The sequence below is a fragment of the Prionailurus bengalensis genome, chromosome C2 (assembly GCF_016509475.1).
Source record: "Prionailurus bengalensis isolate Pbe53 chromosome C2, Fcat_Pben_1.1_paternal_pri, whole genome shotgun sequence".
In the NCBI taxonomy this organism is placed as follows: Eukaryota; Metazoa; Chordata; class Mammalia; order Carnivora; family Felidae; genus Prionailurus; species Prionailurus bengalensis.
In genome coordinates this window covers 43943501-43954720 of record NC_057350.1, presented here as the reverse complement: position 1 = coordinate 43954720, position 11220 = coordinate 43943501, and positions in this window count along the sequence as shown.

Sequence of the window (11220 nt, the reverse complement as noted above, 5' to 3'; positions counted from 1 at the left end):
CATTAACAGATGGATGGATAAACATGTAGTATATGTGTGTGTGTGTGTGTGTGTGTGTGTACACAAATAATTATACTATGGAATATCATTCATCTGTAGAAAAGGATGAGATCTTGCCATTTCCAACAACATGGATGAAACTAGAGGGTATTATGTTAAGTGAAATAAGACAGAGAAAGACAAATATCATATTATTTAACTTGTCTGTGGAATATAAAAAACAAAACTAACCAACAAAAAAGCAGAATCAGACCCATAAATACAGAGAACTGATAGTTGCCAGAGGGGAGGGGGTAGGAAGATAGGCAAACTCGGTGAAGGAGAGTTGGAGATACCAGCTTCCAGTTTGGAATAAATAAGTCATGAGGATAAAAGGCAGAGCATAGAGAACATAGTCAATGGTGTTAAAGCATTGAATGTTAACAGATGGTAGCTACACTTGTGATGAGCATAAAATAACAGATTTGTTGAATCACTATTTTGTACATGTGAAACTAATATAACATTGTTTTTCAATTGTACTTCACACACAAAAAAACTTTCCCTCCCTTTATATTTCTTTACCCTTTCCAGTTTATAATAATCAAATAGTTTCTCCACAAATATTTAGAACCGCATTAGTAATATATTTTTGCTTTATAAATGCCAACTATAATGTACAAACTTCAAAAGGAAAAGGAAAATTTAACAGTCTCTAATTTTTGCTTACCATGTTTATGTTCTTTTATTCTTATGTCCCAACATCACTTTTCTTATTGTTTCTTTACTACCTAAGAACTTTTCTTCTTCTCCAATTCTCTCTTTTTTTTTTAAGTAGACTTCACACCCAGTATCAAGTTCAGTGCAGGGCTTGAACTCACAATACTGAGATTAAGACCTGAGCTAAAATCAAGAGTTAGATGCTTAACCAACTGAGCCACCCAGGTGCCCCTCCCTAAGAACTTTCTTAAGCCATTTCTTACATAAAAGAATGTTTTAGGGCAAATATGCTGATCATATTTTCCTTCATCTGAGAATTTATTGACTTCCCTTCATTCCCAGAGTGTATTTTCACTAGATATAAGATTCTGGATTGACAATTCCTTTCTTTTAGCATCTCAAAAGTATTGTGCTGCTGCCTCTGGCCTCCATGGTTTCTGGTGAAAAAGAAATGTGTCAATCAAATAGCATTTCTGCTATAGATGTGGTGGCATTTTTCTCTGGCTGCTGTCATAATTTTTTTTTTGTCATTAGTTAAATAGTTAATTATGATGCATTTTGTCGTAGATTACTTTGTGTTTAAACTGTAGTTCTTTTAGCTTCTTGAATTTGTAGTTTAATGTCTTTTGACAAAATTTTGAAGTTCTTAGTCATTATATCCAAGTACTTTTGCAGTCGCAACCTCTTTCCCCTCTGCTTCTGGAACTCTGATAACATAAGTATTAAATCTTTTCTTATGTCTCCATGAGTCCCTGCTCTGTTCTTTTATTAAAGTCCATTTTATCTCCCTTGTTCATAGTGTGTAATTTTGTTTCATTTTTACTGATTTTTTTCCTTCTTTCTATCTGATATTGTGCCCGTCCACAAAGCTTTTTATTTTGGATATGGTATATTTCAGTTATAAAGTTTTCATTTGATTGCCTTTTATTTATATTTCTATTTGGAACTTTTTTTTTTTTTGCCCAGACCATTCTCCCCCTTTTTTAAAATTTGTTTCAACCATGTTCTTAATTGCACACTGAGACATTTTCAGTATGACTGATTTTAAATACCTATTGGATAATTCTGGCATCTCTGCCCTCTTGGTGTGGGCGTTAATGGATTGTCTTTTAAAATTTTTAAGTTTAGTTTGAGATTTTCCTGACTATTGGTACGATAAGTGGTTTTCTATGGAAAGTTGGACATTTTTATATTATGATGTTCTTTAAATCTTCATTTTAACTAGCTTTCTTTGGCTTTACTCTGGCAGGGGACGGAAGACTAATTCATTCTTGTCAGGTGTCATTACATGACACCGAGGTGGGGGCCCCTCATAATTGCTTGGCTGGGGTAGAAGTCTCAATTCTTTACGTGGTGCCTAATGTCACTGTGGTTAGACTTACTTGTTATTTGTCATCAGGTAATTCTGGAAGTTATAACTATCCACTAGACCTCCTCTGATATCACCCCAGCAGGGAAAGTTTTCTGCACATTTGGGGTAGATATCTAGGCTACCTACATGTCTCCCATGACACTGCAGCATGGTGGGAGGAAAGATCTCATTATCTTCGGATCGTGATAAGTCTTGGTTTCTTAGTTGGCCTTTTTTGACATTATTTAAGCTGGGGTAATGAAGACCTGCATTGCAGCCTCATGAGGATGAATGTCTAGGTTTCCCATTTTAGACTTTTTTTTAAAATTTTAAGTTTATTTATTTAAACACAAGTTAGCCAACATACACTGCAGTATTGGCTCCAGGAATAGAACCCGGTGATTCATCACTTACATACAACACCCAGTGCTCATCCCAACAAATGCGCTCCCCAATGCCCATCACCCATGAAGGGGGAGGGGAAGGAAAAACAAAACTTCAAATGTACTTCAACTTGAAAAGAGAAAAGAGTAGTCTTATAATGAAATGGCGCGGAAACAATGACATATTTTTGCATAATCATATGCAAAACAAGATTGCATATATAACATGGAATGTAAAACTACAACACTTTTATTGAAAGCTTAGGGGAATAAAATTATAAACTTATGTTAGGTAACAGGTTCTTAGATACAAAAGAAAAAAGTGTAGAAATTGAACTTTGTGTAAGCCTAAACTTTTTGCTCTTTGATAACATTGAGAATAAAATCAAGCTGAACATCAGAATATATTTGAAATTATATATTTAAAAAATTACTTATACTCAAAATATATAAAGAAATTTCAGAAGTAAGCCATAAAAAAAACCAATAGAAAAATGAACCAACATTTTGTATGAACACTATCAAAAATTTTGCAGTTGGCAAGTAAACACGTGACATGATGCCAAAATGAGTCACTAGAAACATGCAGATTAAAACCGCAATGCCACCCCTACTAGACTGGCTAAAATGAAAAAAAAAAAATTAAGTAAAAATAAAACTGATAGTAACAAGTGCTAGTTAAGATTCACAGAGCAGAGACAGAAGTGAAATGGCTTGAAGGCAATTGTCTTTTTCTGTTTCATCTATTCAAGCAATGGAAGCTAAGAAGAAGGAAGTTGTTTCCATATTTAGAGGGAACGAGAAAGAAAAGAGCTATTGCTTACATTGTAATATATCCCCAGTGCTGAGAGCAGCTGAAAGTCTCTGAAAGATATTCCTTGTTCAGGAACACCTGCCTCAGAAAGTCCATTTAGCAAACTCGTTCACATTCAGCATGAATGTAAAGCTGTTACTCCTCTCACTCATATGCTTGCTTGAAAGTATAGTACTGAAACGAACATTTAAAATATTGAATAGTAATTGTTAATGCAATATGCAGTTTTAGGACTGTTTGATGGATTACAGGATTTTGTAGAAAGTATATTATTGTAGGATAATTTTAGATTTAGACTATAAAGACAGCTAAGTGCAATATTGGTGCAAAAGCATGAGCATTTAAGAATTTGGTAGATGTCCTAGTTAATTTGCCTGCTTCTAAACATTTTTTAGTTTTTTCAAGAGTATAGATGTTTTCATTATTTTGTGTTATACTACCTAATGCTTCTAAGATAAAGCAAAGCCAGTGACTACTGATTTACAAATATTTGAGTGTATGTGTGTGTGTGCACACATTTGTATTTGTCCACAGCTGCTAATTTAGTGTTACTGTAACACAGTTATAGTTTGTATGATTTGTCAAAATAGAGACAGGAATAGTGCAATAAGATGTAAAACTAAGGATTTGGAACTCTGAATTTAGGTAAACGGAAAGCAAAATAATTTACAGTTCAACATTTTCTGTCCACAAGTAATTCTTCTTTCACAGTTTAGCAGGGTTCACAACGTAGACAAGTGATTCATAAAGTAGAAATTGGTCTTGCTATGAAAACAGACACCATTCCTGCTAAGACACTCCAGGAATATGAATTGAAAGGGAAGCTGATCTATTTTTTGCGAAAATTCATGTTGTGTTCTGCAAAAAATCTAACAGAGAAATACAAACTTGAAAACAACTCCCTTTTGACAACATTCTCACCTTGGATATCACAACAGCACTGAAATGAATAGGATGTGTTTCCATATGTGTTAATTAGATTTGTCACCACACACTGTTCATCTTTATAGGGGTTTAGTGTCTACCAGGAATATCAACTTTCAATATTTGATATATTGATTTTGTTCTTTAATCTCTCACCTTAACTCCCATTTTTAGCATGATGTTTTTCTCTTATTATTATATTTGTTATTGCTGTGGATTCTGGCACACAGGTAGAAATGACTCTAGAAATAGAAGATGATTAAAATGGGCAGATATCTTTTTAGTCTTTTTTTTTAAAACACTTTCTTTCTCTCTCTCTCTCTCTCTCAAAAAAGAAATCAAAAGCAAAATAATTCATTAGAAAAACTCCCATAGTCATCTATTGTTATGGGATAAAAATGATAATTCTCATAAGTTCTTATAAATCAAATGCCTAATAATTCACCACTGCCACAATAAAGATGATGACAAATGTGTGTGTGGATATATATAAATAAATGATATGGAGAGATAGATAGATGTAGATAATGTATCTTTCATTTTATTAAATATACATACCTTTTCCAAGGGAAGGAGAAGCATTTAAAAATACAGTTGACTCTCAGTAAATAAATGATGAACACTGCGACTTGGGTTTTTCCAAAAGCAGAGCCTTAGAGAAAGAATTGTGTTCAAATAGTTTATCCAGGAAGTGATTCTAAGAAGCACAAATGGCTGAGGGAGAGTGAGACAAGAGGAGCCAACATAAGGATGTACCAGAGTTGCTGTTGTGGGGTCCCTTAAACACATACTGGAGTCTTCCCAGTATTGTGTCTCTAAGGCTGAAGCTGGAGCGTTCATCCACCAGCTTGTCCTTGCTCCCTTTCACTTTTCTCCCATTTACATTCCTGTGCTTCCAATTTTGCTGTGCGGCAAATATCAGAACAAGATATGGTGCAAGTTTGAGTCGGCGTATATGCAGGGCAAGGTCCATCTGAGTAAGTCTGGAATTGCACACTGTCGCTGTTGCTAAAATAAGAGATAAACCAAAGGCTTTGGTGTGCCTGATTAAAGACATTTTACAGAATTGTGATTATTTTGACCACTTCTTTCTGAGCTCTGCTTTTGGGTTTAGGATATTATGCTCTATCTCTGAAGGAAAGTAAATCAAGTAGAAAACACAGGTTTCATTGGTCCTTTGTGAAATAGCTTTGTTGCCTGCATGGTTTAAATGAGATCAGTGATGATACTTAAACTAGAATGTTACTTCTTTTATTACTTGTTATTACTTTTAAATGTTACTTCCCTCAATCAGCCAGTTTGTGATAAAAAGTAGTTTAATTTGTCTCTTGAATTTGGTGAGTTACAAACTTAAATACTGTCACTAAAACACTATCTTCTGGTATAAAGATTTGGTGAGGGAGGAAAGGCAGAAAATGAATCAAATTTGGTCTATGCAGGGTCAGAATTTGTTTACATTAAAGTGATTTTAATGTATTACTCAGCTTTTTTTTTATCAGAATGTCAGATTTCAACAAAAAATCACTGTACCACCTGTTTTCTTTTATCATAATAGAATCATGGCTGTAGACTTAGGCACATAGTGAAAGATATGTATTAATTCTGTTTAGTTCAGGGTGAGTAGAAATGCTCGAAACTACTTTCACTGCAGGGCTCTTAACAGAGCAGGTGGTTATTTTTCATGTACTTTCTTTCTCCCTCCTGGAAGCTGGCCCATGGATAGTAAGAAGAATCTATAGAATGGTGGAGCCCATACCATAGAAGGAACTTAGATCCCTGAATAAGGGGTTTAGTACACACAGCTTTCTCATTGACATGGGCAGCTAGGTCACCTTGGAATTGTTATATAACAAGGAATAAACTTAGTTTTCTTGAAAGTGTATTATTTTGTAATAAATGAATGAACAGATGAATGAATAAATTGATTCATTCATTTACTTATTTACTTATTTATGTCTTATTCTTCTACCATCCTGGGACACCAACATAAGATTTTTCTGTAAGTTTATTTATTTATTTTGAGAGAGAGAGGAGGAAGAGAGAGAGAGAATCCCCAGCAGGCTCTGTGCTGTCAGTGCAGAGTCCAAAGTGGGGCTTGATCTCACAAACTGAGATCATGACCTGAGCTGAAATCAAGAGTTAGAAGCTTGGGGCACCTGAGTGGCTCAGTTAGTTAACGATTCAATTCTTCACTTTGGCTTGGGTCATAAGCTCACAGTTCATGAGTTTGAGCCCCAACTTGGTCTTTGTGCTGATAGCTCAGAGACTGGAGCCTGCTTTGGATTCTGTCTCCCTCTCTCTCTGCCCCTCCCTTGCACTCACTTTCTCTCTCTCTCTCTTTCTCTCTCTTTATCTCAAAATAAATAAAAATAAACAAATTGTTTTTTATGGTTTTTTTTTGAGAGAAACAGAGTGTATCATGAATACTCATCTTGTCTTCAAATAAATGTATATGTCTTCCCTATACCTTTGTAAAAATTATCCTCACAAACCCCAAAGACGACTCACAAACCTAGATTCACCTTTCTTGTTCTTGTTTTCTTTAAAAAGGTAGATCAAAACTCATCCATTAGAAAATATATCTTAACAGAATAGCATAATCTCACCAAATTTATATTCACTGAGTTAATTAATGTTAGAGGGCAGCATTGTGTGGTGGTTAAGAATTGGTTCTGAACCAAAATGCTTGTAGTTAAATCTTGACGTCACTACTCACTACCAGTATAAAATGCTTAGAAAAACTTAAGACACACAAGTGCTCAACAGTGTTAACAGTAGTTTGTGCTTTTTAATGGTGATTTATGTAGCTATGCACAGAAATTTGGACTATAAACAAAGCTCATAAAGGTCTATTTGTTTGCAATCAATACTGTATTTATGAAGCAGTTACCATTTATTAAATGGGAGGGGTGTTTCAGTAGGAGTAAAGCACACAACAACAACAACAACAACTAGAAATAAATGAATTCAACAAATCCTTGCCACAGACTTTTTGTTTTCTTTTGGTTTACATGCACATAGTGGAAAAAATTATTTTCTTTCCTTCTAATAATTAACATCAGGTGTTCTTTACTAATGTCTAAACAAAAGAAATATACAGAAATCCCAGCATTCATGCAAAGATAAATTGACTGTTTAGGTGGGTGAAATTTAGGGTAACAGGAAAATATCAGAGGCAGAATGAAAGGAAAAAAAAATAAGGAAAATACACTATTGTATAGCAAATAATAATTGAAATTCATATGGTTATTTCATAACATATATAATATCTTCTTAATCTCAGCTAGTCTTCTTAAAGTTAAAAATATAAGATAGATATTAATATTTTCTTTTCTTTGAAAGCAAATGGAGATTAAAAGTTGTATAATATAATAATATACACATACATCAAAATGGTATGACTTTAACTAAAACCCAGGACTATAACAATAATGGTTCTTCTTACAAACATCTAGAGAATTTTGAATAAACAAAGAAATCTAAGGCTTATTTTTGCCATTTCTACACCTAGCTAAATGACTTTAGCAAAGAAATACTATGATGACAGTGTGCCAGTTAAGTTTATTTTAAAGTAATTATTATAATTATCAGTCTTTAATATTTTCTTAATGTTTGTAACTGAAACTTTCCAGACCCCTTAATGGAACAATGTTAAATAACTAAATAAATGTACTTTTCAAATTGTTGAAAAACATGCATTTAAAATATTATATATCTTAAATATCTATTGGTGATAATTAGGTACTTTATTTTCCATAATATATAATGACTGGAAGCATAATGATTCACAGCTTGTGTAAATGTCTTGTAATAAATGGAGAACATATATATTTACAAAGATGTGTATTATTTCTTAATCTAAATGTACAGGGGAGGACAGAGACATATTTAGCCTAACTATTGTCAAAGCATAAATGAAGTTCTCTACTTTGTGATTGTTTAGAATAAGGTTTTTTTTTTCTTAATGCCCAATGAAAGCATCAATAGAAAGTGACTGTGGGGAAAAAGGTTGTCCAAGATGGTAGCATAAGAAAACCCTGAACTTAATCCCTCCATAGATACACCAAGTCTAAACCCACATATAAAGGAATTTCTCCTGAAGAACTGAGGCTGACTGAACAACTTTTGAACAACCAACAACAGGATACACATAACATAGGAGACATGAAGACAGGTAGTGTTGGCAACCCCCCCCCCCATGCTATGGCCTGCAGTAGGGAGAGGATAGCCCTGAGGGGCCTGTGCTCAGACTTGCTCACATTCAAGAGGAGGGGGAAAAAGTGGTTTAAAGGGCAACTAGACCATTAGTAAAGGAAATCATTTTACTAAGCCTAGAGTGTCTGCCAAACAGGCAGGGAACAGCAGAAGCTCTCCAGGGTCAGAGGCTCCAGCAAGCACATTTTTTTGTTTCCTTTTCACCTTGACAGTGGAGACAGGAACAGGGTTCAGGTGCTCTTGTCAGCCTCTTAGGACTGTGCCAGCAAGCCCTGGGCTCCCAGTCCACACCAGTTGGAGTCATCCTGCCAGTGTGATCCTGGCACAGGGTCCTTGCTGGCCTGTGCCTGCTCCAGCTGTCCCACCGAGACAGCTCTAGTGTGACACCCTCAAGACCTCTCCAGCTTGTGCTCAATTCACCTGTCCCACAAAGGTGGTCCTGGTGCAGTGTGTTCAAGGACCACCTCTGGTTATACACAATCCAGCCACTCTGCCAAGGCGACTGTGTTGCAGCATGCCTTAGGATGTCCCCAAGCCACACCTGCTCCATTCCTGCCACCAAGTGAGCCCCTGTGCAGCACAACATTGGATCCACCTGGCCATACCCACTCCAGTTCCGACTATCCCACCAGGGTGGCCTCAGCACGGTGCACCCTAGGACCCTTTGACTACAACCACTCTAGCTATCTCACCAAGGAGGCTGTGATATGAAGTACCCAAGACCACACTTCCTCTAGCTGTACTTAATCCCAACTCCACTAAACATGCCAAGGCTTCTTCAGCAAGCCATGCTTTGGGACACTGTCATCCAGAACACCCCACTTATGCCTGTACTACTTCCAGCTGGTCTCCCAAAGCTGCCTGGCAAATGCAGTCTACACAGAGGTGGGTGCTACACAAGGTCACTCCTCCAAGACCAGGAGAGGTAGTTATTGTGATTATTTCATACAGACTAATGAAGAAGGCCAAGTAAAATGAGGAGATTAAGGAATATGTTTCAAATGAAAGAACAAGACAGAAAAATAAAACCCTAACAAAAGGAAATAGATAATTTACCTGATAAAGAGATCAAAATGATGATCATAAAGATGGCTAGAAGATGGAAGAGCACAGTGAGAACTTTAGTAGAGTTAGAAAACAAAGTTAGAAAATATCTAAAAAACAACTATCAGAACTGAAGAATGTAACAACTGAAATAAAAAATGCACTAGAAGGAATCAACAACAGACTGGATGATGAAATCCAATGATCGTCTCAGAAGGTGCAGAAAAAGCATTTGACAAGATTCAACAGGCATTTATGATAAAAACCATAAATAAAGTTGGCATAGAAGGAACATACCTCAAAATAATAAAGGCCATAAAAGAAAAACCCACAGATAGCATCAATTTAATGGGGAACAGTTGAAAGCTTTTCCTTTAAGATCATGAAGAAGACAAGGATGTCCAGTCTTGCCACTTTTTATTCAACATAAGACAGGAAGTCCTAGCCACAGGAAACAGACAAGATAGATAAATAAATAAATAAATAAATGCATCCAAATTATAAAGGAAGAAATTAAACTGCCACTATTTGGAGATAACATTGTACTATATATATATATATATATATATATATATATATATACACACACACATATACATATACATATACATACACATACACACACATACACACATACATACATATACATAAATTCTATCAAAAAAACTATTAGAACTAATAACTGAATTCATTAAAGCTGCAGAATACAAAATTAAGATGCAGAAATTGGTTGCATTTCTATATACCAATAACAGGGTATCAGAAAGAAAAATTATGAAAACAATTTCATTTTCATTTGCATCAAAAGAATTAAATACCTAGGAATAAATTTAAGTAAGGAGGTGAAAGACCTGTACAGATGTACCTCAGAGACATTGAGCATTCGGTTCCAGACCACTGTGATAAAGTAAATGTTGCAATAAAGTGAATCAAATACACTGTTTGGTTTCCCACTGCATGAAAAAGTTATGTTTACATGACTCTTTAGCCTATTATGTGTGCAATAGCATTATGACTAAATATATATATATATATATATATATATATATATATATATATACATATCTTAAGTAAAAGTATTGCTAAAAAATGCTGACCATCACTTTACCTTTCAGGGAGTAGTAATTACTTATCATAGGCCACTATAACAAGTAAAATAATAATTAAAAAATGAAATATTGTGAGGGGTGCCTGGGTGGCTCAGTTGCTTGGGCCTCCTACTTCAGCTCGGGTCATGATCTCATGGTTAGTGGGTTCAAGCCCCACATCTGGCTCTGTGCTGACAGCTAAGAGCCTGGGGCCTGCTTCAGATTCTGTGTCTCCCTCCCTCCTTCCGCTCTCACTCTCTCTCTCTCTCTCTCTCTGTCTCTCTCAAAAGTAGAAGTAAAACATTAAAAAAAATTTTTTTAAATGAAATATTGTGAGACTTATCAAAATGTGACACAGAGACACAAATTACACAAATGCTGTTGGAAAAATGGCACCAAGAGATGTGTTTAACTCAGGGTTGCCACAAATCTTTAGTTGTACTAAATGCAATATTCATAATACACAATAAAGAAAAATGCAATAAGATGACGTATGCATGTATGCTGAAAACTAGATGATCTTGATGAGAGTTACTAATTACACAAATAAATGGAAAGGTGCACCATGCTCATGCAGTGGAAGAAATAATATTATTAAAATGTCTACACGACTGAAAGCATTCTACAGATTCAATGAAATGCCCATCAAAGTACTAATGGTATTTGTCACAGAACTAAGAAGAAGAATCTTAAAATGTGTTT